The sequence below is a fragment of the Camellia sinensis genome, chromosome 11 (genome assembly GCF_055761805.1).
Source record: "Camellia sinensis isolate YWXY chromosome 11, ASM5576180v1, whole genome shotgun sequence".
NCBI classification, from domain to species: domain Eukaryota; kingdom Viridiplantae; phylum Streptophyta; class Magnoliopsida; order Ericales; family Theaceae; genus Camellia; species Camellia sinensis.
This window is the reverse complement of record NC_138971.1, coordinates 113,033,803-113,053,827: the sequence shown is the minus strand read 5'-3', so window position 1 is coordinate 113,053,827 and position 20,025 is coordinate 113,033,803. Positions and strand designations below refer to the sequence as shown.

Sequence of the window (20,025 nt, the reverse complement as noted above, 5' to 3'; positions counted from 1 at the left end):
TTGGCTAATCCTTTTCCTTTCAACATGCTCCTTGCCATATCTGAGATTGTGCGATTCTTCCTTTCAGTAACACCATTCAGCTGTGGCGTATATGATGGTATTGTTTGACGCTTGATTCCATGCTCTTTGCAATAATTATCGAAAGCATTTGATGTATACTCTCCACCTTGATCTGACAGCAATATCTTGATATAGTAGCCGCTTTGTTTTTTTATAAGAACTTTGATTTCTTTGACGATACTGAACACCTCTGATTTTCTTTTAAGAAAATACACTCATGTTTTTCGACTATAATCATCAATAAATGTGAGAAAATATCTATTCTATCCATTTGACATTAGCTTCAATGGACCACACACATTAGTGTGCATTAGCTCTAGCGGCTTTGTTGATCTCCACTTCACTTCTTTGACAAAGCTAGCTCTATGATGCTTGCCAAGAATGCAACTTTCACAGACTTCATTACTATGAGCAATATGAGAGAGCCTTTTCACCATATTCTTGCTTGACAATAACTTCAAGCTTCCAAAGTTGAGATGTCCAAACCTCAAATGCCATAGCCAGTCTTTGTCTTTGATGATGGCACTTAAACACTTCACAACATCATGTTGGATGTTCAATGCAAACGTTCAATTCTTGGACATTCTCACCTGAGTGATCAAATTACCATGATTGTCTTTGATGGTAAGATGACAATCTTTCATGCTGATGTCGTATCCTTTCTCTAGGAGTTGTCCCATACTCAAAATGTTGTTCTTCATGGCAGAAACATAATAAACATTGGAGATGTAATCATGATCTCCATTCTTGAGCCTGATCAGAATATTGCCTCTTCCTTTCACTGGAGTCTTTGAAGAATCACCAAATGAGACTTGTGCTTGTACAGTCTCGTCAAGCCCGACGAACAACTCTTTTTTACCACACATATGATTACTGGCTCCCAAATCTAGATACTAAACATTGTTTTGGTTTACAGTATCTCCATGGTGGACAAACAAGACTGTAGGTCCGACTTTGTTTGTTTCCTGCTCGACAAAATTTACTTGCTCTATGGCTTCTGTTGTTGCTCTACTTCGACATTCATTGCTATATTGCTCGAACTTGTAACAATGGTAGCACTAAACATTGTTTTTGTCAAATCCTGGTCGGTTGTTGTAACCACCTTCTCTTCCTCTTGGAGCAAAATGTGGTTGACTTTTTCCTCTTTCGGCTGGACCTCTTCCGCCTCTTTCTCGAAAACCAAAACTTTGGTTATTGTAACCACGGCCTCTTTCTTGGCTTCTTTATGATGTCCCCACTTGCTCGTTTTTGTCATCTCTGAAAGACAGCTTTGATTGAACAACTTGCTCTAGAAAACTTAAGGGAGTCTTCTTGTTGATCCTTTGTTCATGAATCTCAAGTGTGCCCATCAGCTCATCGGTGGTCATGGCACTGAGATCCTTGGACTCTTCTATTGCTACAACCAGGTGCTCAAACTTGGGACTGAGTGATCGAAGAATCTTCTCTATCACTTGAAGAGATTCCATCTTCTCTCCATATCTTCTCATCTGATTAACAATGGTCAATGTTTTGTTGAAGTACTCAGAAATTGACTAATTCTCATTCATGTGCAGCATCTTGAATTCGCTACGTAACACCTAGAGTCGAACTCTGATTGTCTTTTCAATTCCACAGTGTGAATTGCGAAGAATACTCCATGCCTATTTAGAGGTTGTTGCTGCTGAAATCTTCTCAAAGCTTGACTCATCAATGCCTTGATAGAGCAGATACAAGGCCTTTTTATCCCTCTTCCTTGAATCTTTTAACGCCGTCTTCTAAGCTTCATTTAAATTTCCTTCATCTTCGAGAGTAGCTGGCTCGTTATATCCTCGATCTACTAACTCCCACAAATCTTGTGAGGCTAGTAGGACTTGCATTTGAATACTCCAATTTTCATAGTTATCCTTGCTGAGTTTTGGAAATTGGGGTTGAAAGAAATTATTTGTGTTGTCCATTGTTTGACTTTAAGAAATCTATAAATTTTCAGGATGGAATTTGTGAATTCTAAACGTACAGATATGTCAGGAATATTCCAAATAGTGGAAAGCACTATTGGATCACCAAAAATGGACTTCAAACGGCTTAGATCTAACAAAAAATAATTGAATGATTGAGATTGACGAAATCTGGTGTAGACACGCCCTTGGGCCTCACTACAGTTCGGACTCAATTTGTGTCACGATCCTGTATCTAATCTTGCGGAGTTCAATGCAAGACCGATGAATCATTAAACAGTCCAAATCCGGCAAATCGTTTTTGAAAACAGATTTTTTTTTAAAGAAGTGCCAAACATGGACTGTTTTGCCAGATACAGAGTCGCCACCTAAATATTTTATTTTGGAAAATTTAGGAAACCTTGACTCGTTGCCTAAGGCCACGTGTCCGTCATCACCAAAGTCGTCTCAGCTCGGGAACTTGGGTACGATTGGGGAAGGTCACTTCGTGAGCACCCTCGCTCGCCCGATCAAAGATCGGCCTCTACTAACCATGATATCTAGTTTTGAAAACATTATGCGTTCTTATTCCGGTTATTAGCCTAGATTTACTATGTGATGCGCACAGCATACAAGTATAGACTGGATCGCCTGAATTGGAACAAAACATTTTATGTTTGTTTCGAAAAACGGTTTGCTACTCGCAAGTAGGCTAAAATGTGGATTTGCCACTCTTAGGTGGGCTTAGAAAACAAGATGATTTGCCACTCTCAAGTGGGCTTAAAACTCACAATTGATGAATTGTTCCAATCCAAATAACTCAACCTTCACCCACAGGCATTCAGGCAGTTATATCACATAAGCAGTTAGCCTCATGGTAAGCATGCTATCATGGCAACACTCACACGCATACAAGGATGCTAAAGCATAAACACTTACCGAGTACTCCGAGCCAAAACAGAAACTAGTTAATAATCATATGCATGATCCTAGTTTCATGTTAAGACAGCTAATGCAACACATGCAAAATGCAACTAGAAATAGGCTCGGCTATCCTAAGAATGGCATATGAGATATTACAGATAACACGTATTCAACTCGGAATTGAAATACAATGCAGTTAGTATGATACGCCGAGCCCAGTGCATGCAATACAGATGAATGATGCAAACATGCAAGCATAAGTATGCTAATTGAAACATACCCTAATCTAACCATCATAAGCTGGTAAGTAAAAGGGAGAAAGACGTGGGGTTGGAAGACATACATCACACACACGCACATTTATTACACAATTGCCCTCGTTCGGAGGGTCCGAATAAATAATACAGTGCGAATAGATAACAGCTACAGCTAATTATTACACAACATTAACTAATTAACAAACTAGCTAAGTAAGCAATAAAACTATCATGCATATGACTGCCTCGGCTCTATTTTGGGTGATGAATGATGCATGTTCGAGTTGCCTTGCGCGAAAATCCATTGCGATGTCCCGATTCGCCTCTGTTTACACTTAAACTCGGAATGCTGTGCAAAGCTCCAGAAGGCTGTTGATTTCTGATTTGCTGCAACAGAGAGCAAGAAAGGGGCATGGCAAAGTATTTTCACATATGTATGCATGACTACTCTTCAGAGAGTGTAGTCCTCGATCCTCGTGCCATCAATCACGCATCTCGATGTATGATAACCGAGGAGTCGAATTGCACGACTCGATGTGAAATGAATGCACATATAAACACAACAAAACCTAAACTCTATCATGGGTAATCCGGAGTGTCGGCGACCGGGAATTGAGACACGTTCCGTCACTCGGAGTACGAAACGTCCCTCGTTTCCCGTGCTTGGGCTAACTCCTATCCCAAACACAATGCAAATGAGATAGCATACACAATACGACTAACATACAACCTAGCATACGCAATACTATGAAATGGCATACACAATGCTCGATGTAACATGGCATACACAATGCTCTAACGTGCAACTCAGCATACACAATGCTATGGACTGAAATGGCATACACAATGTACGATGGACTTATACCAACATGAGTGGACCTCAGCTACACTCACATCAGTGGCCATATGATGGAAATGAAACAACCGAAACACATGCAAACATGCACGGATGCAAAGTATCGATCCTAAGGCATCAAATACCAATATACCAAAGTATGGTAAAGGATGAAACATGGCATAAAATGACACATGATACAGCTCTGAAATGGCATAAAATATGGTCCCGAAACATGCAAATATGGCACACAATGCAAGCTAGGGGCCCCGGGTACCGAAACTAGTGAAGTGCGTTACACTAGAGGTACCCAAAGCAATGCACCAAAGGAAAAACCAACCCCAAACAGACCCTAGGTAGGTCTGAAACAGTAGGGAAATGGTCTAAAATGATGGCTCGGAATGCAACGAAATGGAGCTCATTCAATGGTTCGAAAACAAGGCATACAAGTCTGACTCTCAAACACATTTAAAGAGTACAAAACATGGAAATATGGCATTCAAACAAGCTCTGAAATATGATGTATAATGAGCCCAAAACATGAACACACCTCAGTATATGCATGAGATGAACCTTGAAACTTAAAGTTAAGCATGGGTATTGAACTACAAGCATGCGAAACAAACATCATTCAACCACAAGACCCAAAACAGAGCTAGGGCAGTCCAAAATAAGCACAATATCAGTTTAAGGCATGGCCAAAAAGTGTTAAAATCAAGGGTCAACAAAGCATGCAAAGAAAGTTAATGAACCATGAGTTGTTCTACAACTATATGAAGCATATGAGGGCTCACCCAACCAGCTAAAAACAGAAGTATTTCAGGCCAAAATATGCCCAAATAACCACTGAAACTCAGTCAACACATGCAAGAATGATGAGCCCCTTTGGAAAGCCATGCGAGGGGTTGTTCTATATATACATGATAGACAGACAAAAGGGCAAAACCACCTCTAGAAATAAGTTATGACAACCCTAAAACTCACCAAAAAGACCCTGAAATTAGTCTAGGAAGCATGCAATGGAAGGCCCCTTTGAAAAGCCTTGAATGGGATTGTTCTACACATACATCATAGACATAAAATATGGCCAAAGGGGCTCCGGACAGAGCTAAGGAAGACCTCAAAACGCACATAATAGGGCCTGAAACAAGACTTCAAAGCATGCAAGATGGGGCCCCTTTGGAAGGCCAAAAAGGCCAACAAACAAGGCAAGGAGAGAGGGGGTCACCCCCCCTCTGATTTTAGGGCTCAAAGACACATCTAAGCCACTGAAAATCCACTAGATTTCAGTGGCTAAAAGGGCAAACCAAGGCCAACACAAATGCTCTAATGCATAGCCTTAAACATGAGGGAATGAAGCATGCAAAGGGAAAGGTGACCCCAAACAGAAAAGTGACCTTAATCAAACATCAAGAGGGGCTTAAAATAAGACTTTTTTCAGTTTATGACAAATCTCGAAAATGCTCACAAGCAAGGCTAAGATATGATGCAAAATAAGCCTTCAAAGAGGGATAGAGCATACAAGGAGGTGGATGGCCTCAAACAGAAAAGTGTTCTTAAACAAACATGTTTAGAAGATCAAAAAAAGACTTTTTTCAGTTTATGTCAAAGTCCAAAAATGCTTAAAAATAGGGCTAAAGAATGGAGCAAAATAATGTCAAAAAGGGGAAAATGGAGACTTACCCTTGTAGCACAACAATGCAGCAACTTCTGGACCAAGAAAGTGAGGTATCAACCTCTGAAAATCAGTCCCAAGGTGGTTGAATGGATGGTGGAGGTGGTAGGCTAGGAGGTGTAGTGTAAATGGTGCAAGAACAAAGGGGTTTTGGAGCTTGGAAGAGAGAGATATGGAAGGAAGTGTATGTATGCTCTAACCAAAGGGTTTAACCCTAGCAATGGAAGAGGAGGCCTCCCTTTATAGAGAAGAGAGGCCAAAGCTTCTCTAAGAAGCTTCAAACCAAGCTCAAAGATCCTCCATATGTGTATGGATGATGGTCCAAATGCCTCCTAGCTGGCACAGCTGTGATGCATTCAGAGAGAGCAAAAAGCAAGAAGCAGGCCGACCAGTTCAAGTGGTCGGCCGGCCACTCCCCCTGGTTGGTCGACCAGGGGTCAAAAGGTTGAAGGAGAAATGCTGGCCGGCTACCCCAGAAAGATGACCTCCTAGATGAGTGCAACATAGTTGTATGGTGGAAAGCCAGAAAATGTGACCCAGGAGAGAGAAAAATTAACTTTTTGGCAAGGTTCAAAAGGGTCAAGAAGAATTACTGGTTGGCCTACCCATATTGGTGGCCTCCCAGATGAGCACAACACAATGGTGGTATGAAAAAAACAGAAATTGTGGCTCAAAAGTGAGAAAAACCAGCTTTCTGTCATAAAAATCGACTGGAGGAGAGAGAAAAAGAGAAAGCTGGTTTCCATGGGAAAAAGGTGGCCTCCCACCATACTACCACCTCCCTGGGAATGAAAATAGGGTCCCTACCAAAAATGGACCAAGACGGATGCAAAACGAAGGTTCGGGGGCCAAAACGCGCAGTCTGGGGTCCCGAAAACAAGTTGTTATGCATCAGAAGTGGCGTATGACCACGAAGGTGGTCTCCCGGGCCACAGTGTCCCTCTAAGGGGAGGAAACAAGGTGTGTGCCAAAAATCGGAGCAAACAGAGGTAGTTAAGCGGTCCCGAACCGAGGCACACGGCTGACGGCTCCGAAAACCGAAAACTAGGCTCCAAACGGGAAAAATGGCCTACGACCACGAAACGTAGCCTACGGCCACTGAGAGATGGTCTATGAGACCTTTCGCTCCCTTTGGGAAGAGAAAACAGAGAAAATAGGACCTGATTCGCAAACCGAGGCAAAGCACAAAAGAGCCCCGAAGTCCGGAAGCAAGGCTCGCAGTCGAGACTCTGAAACCTCAAAACGAGCACAATATGCATCATCACCGAGCGCTCAATCGGTGATGTCTGAGTCTTAAGATCGGTCAAAAATGGGGTGTCTACATCTGGGACTTTTGAGAAGCACCAGATAATTTTCTAGATCAGATAACGTTAACGTGACGTCAGAGGCGTGGTGGCGCGGCTCACCTCGTCTGCGGTGTGGCTCCGCTGTGGCTTGTGACTCGGCTCGGCTTAACGGCTCAGATGACGTCGTCAATGATGCCAACTCCTGGATACGGTCCGAATCTGGGCTAATGGATCAGATCATATGTCAGACGTGTCAGACTCTGCAATCCCAGCAAAAAAGACGAATGGAGGCACGTGGGCGCGTTTTTGAGCGTGGTGACGACTTCGACGGCGCGTGGAACGCGTGTGGTCACTGTGGAACTCGGTTTTCAACATGATTTTTTTCAGTGTGATCGTCTTGATGAGACCTACACACTGGTGTGATCAAAAGTTGATTTCAATAACCTTGATTTCTGGGCAAAATTTGAAATGATGCTCTGTTCCACTGTTTTTTTTTTTTTGAAAAAACTGGCCCTCCTAGTGCTTTGATACCACTGTTGGTGAAAGTGAGGTGCAAACCACTTATGGTGGTTCACAAAAAACAAATAATAGAGGATTGATAATCTGAAAAACAGATTTGTTTTTTCTGGGCTAAATCATTGCAGAAAAAAATAAATAAAAATAATAATAATAATAATAAGCAAAGCATCAACCCAGCAAAAAAAAAAAAAAAAAAAAAAAAAAAAAAAAAAAACCAAATTCGAGGCAAATTTGAGCCAAAAAATTTGAGGCCTCAATCATTTTTGTTAACGGAATCAGAGGGAAAAAAATTCGACCTCAGCCCCCAAGCCTTTAACATACACATTGGTGAGGAGTTCAGAAGGATCTGGCATTGGGCTTTCCTAGAATTGCAAACAAACAGATATCGTCCATCAAGAGTAATATGAGAAAGACTAGGTTTCAAAGGCATGGCACTACAACTATTAAACAATGAAAAATAGAAACATGACAAGTTTCTCACCTTGGCTTTAGCAATGGCTTCATCAACCTTTTTTTTGATTTCCTTCTCCATATCCTGCATAGAAATAATAAATAAACAAGATGATAGGAGGACACACTCGTTATTATCTAGTACCAATTCCTTTTTTATACAGAAGATTCATAACCAATTAAATTTCAAACATAGAATTCTTTATTCTGTAAAATTATAGAAGGATTTGAGTTGTTAAATAATGCCTTTAGCTCCTTTTCAATGGCTAGGTCATGAGATCGTACCAGCTTTCTTATTCTTTCAATTGGATCACACTCCTGGAAGTATTTATGTAACATATCCTAAACGTTAGACATGTAGAACTTAAGATTAACAAGTTCCATCCAGAGAGAATGTATTGAGAATAATATCAACCTGTCTCTCGCCAGTAATCTCACCACATGTGCGGTAAGTGCTCCCAAGATCAGACATAGAATGACCATGGTACCTGTAGGTGTCCATTTCAAGAATCTGAACACCATCACAAAGAAAGAAAAAATTAGTCAATACATAGTCTTACCTCTCAGATTAAGTTTATAAACACTAAATTTAGCATGTTTTCATAAAAACCTTTTGTCACTAATTTGCCAATAGTTGAGGTCAAGTTTGTTATTTCACATTTCATTTGGAGCAACAATGAAGAAACAAGTATTTGATTCTTATTATTATTATTATTATTATTATTATTATTATTATTATTATTTGGCTGAATATATATTTAAGAAAAAAAAAATTGGACTAGTTTGTCGCTTGCTTTTTCAAATTATATCAAGCTTACACTCCTACAGCCACCCATGCAAAGAACTCAATAGAAGATCAGGAACCAAGACATCAACATACATTTAAAAACATAGCAAAACATCCCATAAGAAGGTTATCAGAGAGGAATAAAGTTAACTATACACAAGATCAAATTGCAACTTCTAAAGTAAACATATGTTGCCCCTTAATGACCTTGCACCAATTAAATTTTGAAGTAGATGAAAAAGGGCGGTTGTATTGAAAATTTTCGCAACGGCATCTCTTTGGACCCATGGCACATACAGCCTAGAGTACTATTTTTTCGTATAGTTGTGTTAAACTTTGGAAGATAGCCTTTCAATTTAAGATCATGTGTAGACACAATTTCCTAAGATAGGGCTATCTTCAACTACTTCTAAATTCAACGTCGCATTTACCGTTACAACCTCCAGATGGTTACCCCAAATTGGGGGCCCAATGTACTTTAGATAACCCAAATCTCAACTTCTGTTGTCCCTTCTGTTGGCAAGTTAATAAAGTTACTTTCTCATTGCTTGTCCCCAAAAAATCCCATCATCACTAGTACATGAGTTACAAATACAACCAATATCAACCATGCATTACGTTAGAAATTCAGAAAGACATATACATATTAGTGGCACAAAGGATTTTTAACATAAATTCAGCATTGATTAAGGGTCACAATTAATTGACAAATTTGTTATGGTACAAAATAATGGCTTCATAATGTACTACAACCAATTGATAAGGAAAATGTTTCATGCTTCTGGGTTCTGACTAATATAACAAGACATGTCTGTATCATATTTTACAACAAAATCATATTTTCTCAATACTATTTAAAAAATTTACTGCTGAAAGAAAAACATAGAACTGCAGAATGCGTGATAAATGCACTCACAATGTGTCCATTCTTCAAAGCATGCTTTGCATGCTTGTTTCACGGCTAAAACATCCATACCATCTACCTGTTTCAGAATATGAAATATATGACAAACCATAGAAAACAGCAATATTTGGCAATAGTAACAACAATAATTTCTAAATATCATCAATGTGTAGCTTTATTATTCACTTATGCAGAAAATGAAGGCAATAATGGGTTTTTATAGGCTTATTTTGGGCCAACTTTAAACCCAAAATTGAGTGGGGTCCACACGTCTTTTGAGGTGAGTCCAAAGAGTTGACGTGTTCCTTGCCACCCGGCAAGTCATACGTTGAAGACGGTTCGTCAAAACCATTTATGGATGAATAGGAACTTGACGTCATTTTCAGGTTCGTGGAATAGACATTTAAAGAATTAAATGTGGGTTTCCTTGTAAGGCTTGTCCCACATTGGAAACTTAAGAGAACTTATGTGTGTATATAAGTTCTAGGTGACAACACTTGGGTTGGGCCCCAAGGGGCACTCCAAGTTTGTAAAAGGGAGGAGTTATGGACAAATGGAACATTGGCTCAAACCAACACCCAGCCGAGCCGTGCCAGGCGCGAGTGTGGGTTGTGGATCGAGTCGGTTCTTATATTAATTTTTTAGACAATTCATTTGAATTCTTTCCAAAAATTCTTGTAGGAAAAATTAATTTAAATTTTCCGCCAATGTAATTTGAATTTGAATTCAAAACTTTTTGTCCATAATTTGTGCCTCTTTTCATATCCGACTTCCACAACAGTTCAATCAGTCCAAATAATTTTTCAGATTTGTCGGAATCCGGATAGATTAAAAATTGCCAGACAAATTCAAATCTGCCAACAGTTTTCCAATAGATAGAAACTGCCTAACAGTTATCTGTTGCACCTGTTCATTCAAAAAACCCACCTATTTAGTTTGTTTTTCAAACCTGTTCGGGTCTATTTATACCAAGGCATTCCAGCAGATTTTCCATTCCAAAAATTGATTTTTGTTGCCTTCATTTTGCTTTTTTTGTATCAATTATTCTTCATATTATTTTAGGAAAAAATTCAAAGAGTTAAGAACACAGGTTTTGTTCGCCGTACAAATTATTTGGAGTGCTACTACAATTTCTGAAGATCATTATATCTTAGGAGATAGACGCCATTTATCCGTAAGCACCGTAGCGAGGCTAATCTGTCTTAAGGACAGAGTGTCACGCACTCGACTTGATCTTTTTAATATTTATTTAGTTCGGTAAAATAAATTCTGTAAGTAATTTATTTTTATTTTGTTTGATTTGTTTCACTTATTTATTGTACACAGAAGATTGTTCCAACAATCTTAAGATAGATTCGAATTGTTCTGTTTATACAGAATTTTTCGTTTGTTTCTTTTTTTCTTTTTCTTCTTCTTACATAAATTATTTTATGTGATTTTACAAAATAATATTCTGGTTGGAAAAACAAATAGTAGTAATATACTGGTATCATTAACAATTCAGAATATTTATTTATGAAATTTTGTCAGAAATTAATTTTGGTTTTCAGAAATTATTTCTGAATGTTCAATAATTAAAATTATGTTTCAGTATTTTAATTATTGAAGTGTTATAAAATTTTATTTTCTGTGTGAAATTAATTTGTTTTAAATAAAATTTTATTTTATTTCCGAATTAATTGGAAATAACAGTTACAATTCTTGTTTCTTTCATTTTTTACAGAATTTAATTATGTGGTTTTGGTTTAAATTTTCTGTGTAGTATAAAATTCTAATTATAATTTCGAATTCATGGCTACTGAAACTGGTCAAACTAATGCTCAAACAAGTACGAGTATAGAGGCTGCAATTGCGCCAACCCCTCATTCTATTATAACTATGCCAGTCAATCAAGGTGAGAAGCCAGAGAAATTCTCAGGAACTGATTTTAAAAGATGGCAACAGAAAATGTTGTTTTATCTTATAACTCTGAACTTGGCTCGTTTTCTCCATGAGGATGCTCTTATTTTGAAAAAGGATGAAACTGACTGGCAAGTGGTTGCTGCGGTTGATGCCTGGAAACATGCTAATTTCCTTTGCCGGAACTACATCTTGAACGGACTTGACAACACATTATACAACGTCTACAGTCCTATCAAAACGGCAAAGGAACTTTGGGAGTCTTTGGAGAAAAAGTACAAAACAAAAGATGCTGGCTCAAAGAAATTTGTGGTTGGTAAATTCCTGGACTTTGTGATGATTGATTCTACGACTGTGATTAGCCAAGTTCAAGATCTCCAACTCATTCTGCATGACATTCACTCAGAAGGCATGTCTCTCAGTGAATCCTTTCAAGTTGCAGCCTTAATTAAGAATTATCACAAGACTGGAAGGAATTCAAGAACTACCTCAAACACAAGCGCAAAGAAATGTCTTTGGAGGAATTAATTGTGTGTTTGAGGATTGAGGAGGACAATCGCAATTCAGAGAAGCGATCTAGTAAACATCCAATGGAGTCAAAGGCAAATGTGGTGGAACATGCTCCAAAAGCCAAGAAACAGAAGTTTTCTGGAGAAAATTCCTCACAAGGCTCTAAAGGAGGGGAAACTAAAAAATACAAGTTTAATAGCAAATGTTACATCTGTGACAAAGAAGGACATCGGGCCAAAAATTGTCATAGCAAAGGCAAAGGCAAAGGAAGATCAAGCAAGAAGCCTGCTCAAGCCAATATGACCGAAATTGACAAAATTTCCAATAGTATTGATGGCATAAATCTTTTTGCAGTTGTTTCCGAAGCAAATCTTGTCGGAAATCCTAAAGAATGGTTGGTGGACACTGGTGCTACTCGCCATATCTGTGCTGACAAAAAGATGTTAACATCTTATACTATAGTAGACAACAGTGAACAACTTTTTATGGACAACTCCTCAACTTCTAAAGTTGAAGGACAAGGAAAGATTATTCTGAAGATGACATATGGAAAGGAACTCACTCTCAACAATGTGCTACATGTACCGGACATTCGCAAGAATCTTGTTTCCAGATCTTCGTTGAGTAAAAATGGGTTTAGACTAGTTTTTGAAAGTGACAAGTTTGTACTTACCAAAAATGGGATGTATGTAGGAAAAGATTACATGTCTGATGGTCTTTTCAAAATGAATGTAATGACTATTGTAACCTCTTTTATTAATAAAAATACATCTTCTTCTTACTTGCATGAGTCTTCAAATTTATGGCATGGTGGACTTGGACATGTTAATTATGGATCTTTGTGAAGATTAATTAATATGGAATGTTTACCAAAATTTGACATTGATTTAAATCATAAATGTGAAATTTATGTTGAGGCAAAATTATCCAAAACTCCTTTTCATTCAATTGAGAGAAGTACGGAACCACTTGAATTAATTCATAGTGACATTTGTGATTTTAAATCAATTCAAACTAGAGGTGGGAAAAAGTATTTTATCACTTTTATTGATGACTATACTAGATATAGTTTATGTTTATTTAATTCGAACCAAAAATAAAACTTTGGAGACTTTCATTCAATATAAGAATGAAATTGAAAATCAACTTGATAAGAAAATTAAGAAACTTAGAAGTGATAGAGGTGATGAATATGAATCACTTTTTGGTGAATTTTGTAAAGAACATGAAATAATTCATCAAACCACTGCTCCTTACTCACCTCAGCAAAATGGAATTACTGAAAAGAAAAATAGGACTTTAAAAGAAATGATGAATGTCATGTTAATAAATTTTGGATTACCTAAGAACTTGTGGGGGGAAGCAATATTTTCTGCTAATTATATACTTAATAAAGTACCCCAAAAGAAAGCGAATCAAACACCTTATAAATTGTGGCATGGGAGAGTATCATCCTACAAATACTTAAAAGTGTGGGGCTGTTTGGCTAAAGTGGTTATTCCTAGTCCTAAAAAGACTACGATAGGTCCTAAAACAGTAAATTGCATTTTCATTGGTTATGCCAAGAATAGTAGTGCATATCGATTTTTAATTTATAAATCAGAACATTTCGAAATGTGTGTAAATACTATTATTGAATCTCGGAATGCATCATTCTTTGAATATGTATTTCCCAATAACACTGGACAAGAGGCTAGTAATAATAAAAGATCTTATGATACTATTACTAGTCATGATCAAGAACAAGAGCAAGATATAGATCAAAATGAGGAAGAGGAACTTAGGCGTTGTAAACGTGCTAAAACCTCAAAATCTTTTTGTCTAGATTTTCTAATATTTGGTTAGAAAATGAGCCTTTAACTTTTAAAGAGGCTATGTCCAGTCCTGAAGCTCCTTTATAGAAAGAGGCTGTAAACAGTGAAGTTGAATCCATTCTGCAAAATCACACTTGGGAATTGGTGGATTTGCCACCAAGTTGGAAACCTCTTGGGTACAATATTTTCAAAAGAAAAATGAAAGCGGATGGATCAATTGACAAATACAAAGCAAGACTTGTGGTCAAAGAATTTAGACAAAAAGAAGGTCTTGATTACTTTGACATATACTCACCGGTTACTAGAATAACATCCATTAAAATGCTTATTGCTATTGCATCGTTGTACAATCTAGAAATTCATCAAATGGATGTGAAAATCGCTTTCTTAAATGGTGAGTTAGATGAAGAAATTTACATGGAACAACCAGAAGGATTTTCTATTCCAGAAAAAGAAAAGAAAGTGTGTAAATTGGTTAAATCATTATATGGTTTAAAACAAGCACCAAAGTAATGGCATGAAAAATTTAACAAAGCAATGATGTCAAATGGATTCAAAATTAATGAATGTAACAAATGAGTTTATATTAAAAATACAAATAACAATTATGTTATAGTATGTCTTTATGTGGATGATATGCTCATCATAGGTAGTAATAATGATTTAATTAAAACTACAAAGAAAATATTGAATAAACATTTTGACATGAAGGACATGGGGATTGTTGATGTAATACTTGGTATGAAAATTACCAAAACATCAGAAGGTTATGCTTTGTCACAATCTCGTTACATTGAGAAAATACTTGACAAATTCAGCAAAGATGATGATCATCTTGCTAGAACGCCTGTGGATGTTAATTTGTTTCTTTCTAAGAATGTACAGGAAAGTATTTCTCAATTGGAGTACGTCCAAATTATCGGAAGCTTAATGTGCTTGATGAACTGCACTTGCCCGGATATAGGTTATGCAGTAAATAAATTAAGTAGATGTACGAGTAACTTAGGAGTAAAACACTGGAAAGCGATTATAAGGGTTCTAAGATACCTTAGATTTACTCATAACATTGGGCTGAATTATACTAGATATCCAGCAGTACTTGAAGGATACTGTGATGCATACTGGATATCGGATACTAGAGACTCAAAATCCACCAGTGGGTATGTATTTACTCTTGGTGGGGCGGTTGTATCTTGGAAATCTTCCAAACAAACTTGCATTGCTAGGTCTACTATGGAATCAGAATTCATAACTTTAGATAAAGCTGGGGAAGAAGCAGAATGGCTTCGCCATTTCCTTGAAGATATTTCAATATGGCCAAAATCGGTGACTTCTATATGCATATATTGTGATAGTTAATCAGCAATAGGTAAAGCACAAAGTCATATGTATAACGGTAAGTCACGACACATTCGTCATCGACATAACACCGTGAGATAACTACTCTTTAATGGAATTATTTCCATTGCATATGTGAAGTCTAAAGACAACATAGCGGATCCACTAACCAAAGGGTTAGTAAAAGAGCTAGTTGGGAATTCATCGAGGAGAATGGGACTTAAGCCTATTATATAAGAGTTACCACAACGGAAACCCAACCTAGTTGACTGGAGATCCCAAGATCTAGGTTTAAAGGGACAACCGAGTTGTGTATGACTCATAAGGATCACTGGGGAGTCAAACTCCTACCCATATCTATGATGAAATAGTGATGTCTGCAGCGCTTTAGGTTAAGTAAAATTTTAATGATTCTTCTAGGTAAACCTAGTGGAGTATGGCAGGATACTCTTCATAAGAATCACCTATATGAGTATGAACTGGGCCGGTTCTATGAGATTTGTGAAGAGTTACAATTCTCTAGAGCACTCATGAAAGACCAGGTTGTTCAGGGCCAAAATGAACACATTAGTGAGAACTAAACACTGTCTGGTAATATACTGTGTGAGTTATATTGTCTTAATTTACACAAATGGCTAAACAGTTTAAAATATCATGTTCACTGGTTAGCTAATAAATCTGATAATGTCTCACAAGGGAAGGTTTAAAGCCAAAAGCTATCTCATTTGCAGAATATTTTCAATTTCTGTACTCTCTGTAATTAGATCATATTGTTTCATTTTTTCTCCGTCAAATTCCATTTATGTGGGGGATTGTTGAAAAATTGATTTTTATAAGCTTATTTTAGGCCAACTTTGAGTCCAAAATTGAGTAGGGTTCACACGTCTTTTGAGGTGGGTCCAAAAAGGTGCCGTGTTCCTTACCGCATGGCAAGTCACACGGTGAAGATGGTTCGTCAAAACCATTTATGAGTGAATGGAAACTTGATGTCGTTTTCAGGTTCGTAGAATGGACATTTAAAGAATTAAATGTGAGTTTCTTTGTAAGGCTTGTCCCACATTGAAAACGTAAGAGAACTTATGTGTGTATATAAGTTCTAGGTGGCAACACTTGGGTTGGGCCCTAAGGGACGCCCCAAGTTTGTATAAGGGAGGAATTATGAACAAATGGAACCTTGGCTCAAACCACCACACCCGCGTACGAGCCACCGGCCCAGCGGAGCCGAGCCGAGCCGTGCCGAACGCGAGTGTGGGTTGTGGGTCGGATCGGTTCTTATATTAATTTTTTAGACAAAATTTATTTGAATTTTTTTCAAAAAATTCTTGCGGGAAAAATTAATTTAAATTTTGCACCAATGTAATTTGAATTTGAATTTAAAACTTGTTGTCCATAATTTGTGCCTCTTTTCAGATTCGAATTCCACAACAGTTCAATCAGTCCGAATAGTTTTTCAGATCTGTTGGAACTCAGACAAATTCAAAACTACTAGAACGATTCAAATCTACCAGCAGCTTTCCAACAAATAGAAACTGCCTGGCAATTATCTGTTGCACTTGTTCATTCAAAAAAACCCACCTGTTCAGTTTGTTTTTCAGACTTGTTTAGGTCTATTTATATCAAGGCATTCCAACAGATTTTCCATTCCGAAAATTGATTTTTGTTGCCTTCCTTTTGCTCTTTTGCATCAATTATTTTTCAAATTATTTAAGGGAAAAATTCAGAGAGTTAAGAACACAGGTTTTGTTCGCCGTACAAATTGCTTGGAGTGCTATTACAATTGTGAAGATAATTGTATCCTGGGAGATAAACGCCATTTATCCGTAAGCACCGTAGCGGGGCGAATCTGTCTTAAGAACAGAATGTCACACACTCAACTTGATCTTTTTAATATTTTTTCGATTCAGTAAAATAAATTCTATAAATAATTTATTTTTATTTTGTTTGATTTGTTTCATTTATTTATTATACACAGAAAATTGTTCCAACAGTTCACAACTACAAGACACCAAGATCAGTTTAAACTTGGAAGTATCCACATGCAGGGTCCTCTCTCTCATGAACAGTCTATTAAGACAGTTTTGAAGTTGAAAAAAGACCAAAAAAAAATTAAAACTTATCTTGGATTCAGACAACATGATGCATTAGACCAACTCCATTTTGATCATATATTCCAACATATTACTTCAATTATGAACTGGGAATATTGCTAAATTCAGTGAAACAGCCCACCATTTAACAGATTGAAATGATTAAACATTATGAATTAAAAACTCGAAAATTATTTTTGAAAACTCCAAAACCAAACAGAGTATAATCGTATTGTTATCACATAAAAAACTGATTTCTATATATTATTATTGCACAATATCATTAACTACAAGAAGCAACATTTCCAAGCAAATTGTTATCAATCAATCAAAAAAATAAAAATTCATGTAAGTTGCAGCAGGAAATCAATTGAACTTGAAAAAAATTCCAAAAACCCAAATAAAAAATCTGAAAAATTTGATGGTCACCTTCAAATCAGGAACATAATCCCCTCACTTGTAGTATGCCGAACTCTTGGCAGCTCTCCATTCTGTTGTCCCCATTCTATCTACACCACCATTTCCAAATCAATCAAACAACGCACAAAACACAAACACATTTGAAATGGATTTCTGCATGAAATCATCAAAAACATACAATGATTGTTTTCGCAGACCAAAATGGCAGGAAGATCCCAAAGCGCAGCCATATTAAGCGCCTCAAACAACTGTCCCTGATTTGCAGCACCATCACCATACATAGTAAAGGTCACATACTCTTCCTTGGGATACTTGTGAGCAAAAGCCAATCCATAACCTAAGGGCACTTGAGCTCCAACAATCCCATGGCCTCCATAGAAACCACTCTCCTTGTTGTAAACATGCATAGATCCACCTTTACCCTTAGAACAACCACTCTTCTTGTTAGCTTACATTTTTGGGGATTGTCGCTTCTATTCCGACGGCGACTGCCTCTTGGCCATCGTAGAGGTGGCAGGAGCCGCGGATGAGCTTGGCTTTGTAGAGAGAGTCGGCAGCAATCTCCATACGGCGCATCATTGCCATGTCGCGGAAGAAGGTGAGGAGCTCATTGGGAGCGGTGGCGGATCACAGTTGTGGGCGGTGAAGGAGACGCTGGTCTCGACGGTGATGGTGTCGGAGCAGAATGGACGGCCGAGAGATGGGGTGTAGGAGAGGGTGGTGGAGACGGGTTTCAGGAGATTGGGAGATCGGTGAGTCAAAGCCATATCATTCGTTGGATTGAACGACTGATCTCTCTCATCTTATCGGTTCTTTTCTCTCTGGAGTATGGAAAGTAGAAGAAGAGGTGGGAGGACGAGAATTCATTTTTTTAAAAATTAAATTTTTTTGTTTTTTAGTATTTTTTTTTTACAAAAATGTTTGGACTCCTTTTTTTTTTTCCTTTTTTTTTTTCGAGGTCCCCCAATTTGATATTGACCCCCAACTACTTATATATGTGTGGATCCTACATTATGAGTAGTTGGGATGAGAATGAGGGTTGTGGGGTTATGCATGTGTGCGGGGGAAATTCTATTTTCACACACTACTTCCTCTCTTTCCACATCTTTTCTCAATACACACATTAAATAAATTTAAATTATTAATTTTCACTCAATACACATCCTACCATATCAAAAATATCTTCATCATCTTCATCCTCCAAACCCTAACCCTAATAAGCCACCACCGCTTTTATTTTTTCAAGATAACTAGCTTTGAGTTTCATCATCTATGAATGACATAAATATATTTTTTTTTGTTACATCTATGTAAATTGACAATGCCTCTTACAATTGAAACAAATTAAACTCTACATAACTATTCAAAATTCCATTTCAAGGAAATAAATTCTGAAAAATTGCTCATATCAACGCATTGTGTACTTTTGGCAAGTTAGTTTCGGGCTATTTTAGCCATAACAAATAAAATATTATATTCAACCCATAATTATTACACTCTTCTCTCACAAAAAAAGTCAAAAAAGTCAAAAAATCCTTCCCAAACCAAGCTTTTTAGCCCAGGCTAAAATAACCAAAAAAGCAAAAAAGTCAAAAAGTCAACCCACTTCCCAAACGGAGGCTTAGTCAACTCACCACCATCATCAAGGGAGAAATAAACATAATGGTGAGAACATCCATGATGAGCAACAAATTCGTAATGGGATTTAGCATTGACACCTCACCACAGCAAATATTTGCAATTTCTGATACAGGCAATAGTCTAATATGGATGCAATGCTCGCCTTGTGATATGTGCTACAATCAGAATCGATTCGCACCAATTTATAACCGAGAAAAATCATCAATGGTGATTGTGGAAATTGATGGTTTAAGAGATTTAGAGTTAGGTTTTTGAGAAAGGGATATTTTGGTAATTTAATTTTAGGATAAAAATGTAATAAAAAAAATCATTAAGTGTGTGGAAAGAGAAGAAGTAATATGTGGAAATAGAATTTCCCATGTGTGAGGTCTCTATCACAATTTTTTCATTATTAAATTTTTTTAATATTTTAATTAATTTTTTTAATTTTTATACTTAATATAAATATATTTAAAAAGGGAAACTTATAATATTTGTAAAAATAATCTTTAAAAAAATTATTAAATACCAAAAATAGAATAAAAAAACAAGAATTCAGTATATTTTTGAATTATTGTGTATTTATTAAAATTTTAAAATATTTTTTTACAAATATTTTACTTTTAAATATATCTAAATAAGGTACATTTAAAAAATTAAAAAAAAATATTTAAAATTTTAAAATATTCACTGCAAGCAAAAAATATAAAAAATAAAAAACTTAATT

General features: G+C 37.0%; 1 pseudogene; it reads right to left on the bottom strand.

Moving 5' to 3' along the window:
• Positions 1-1,283: 1,283 nt before the first annotated feature.
• On the bottom strand, positions 1,284-18,600 carry LOC114290476 (pyruvate dehydrogenase E1 component subunit alpha, mitochondrial-like; annotated as a pseudogene).
• Between the last annotated feature and the right edge of the window lie 1,425 nt (positions 18,601-20,025).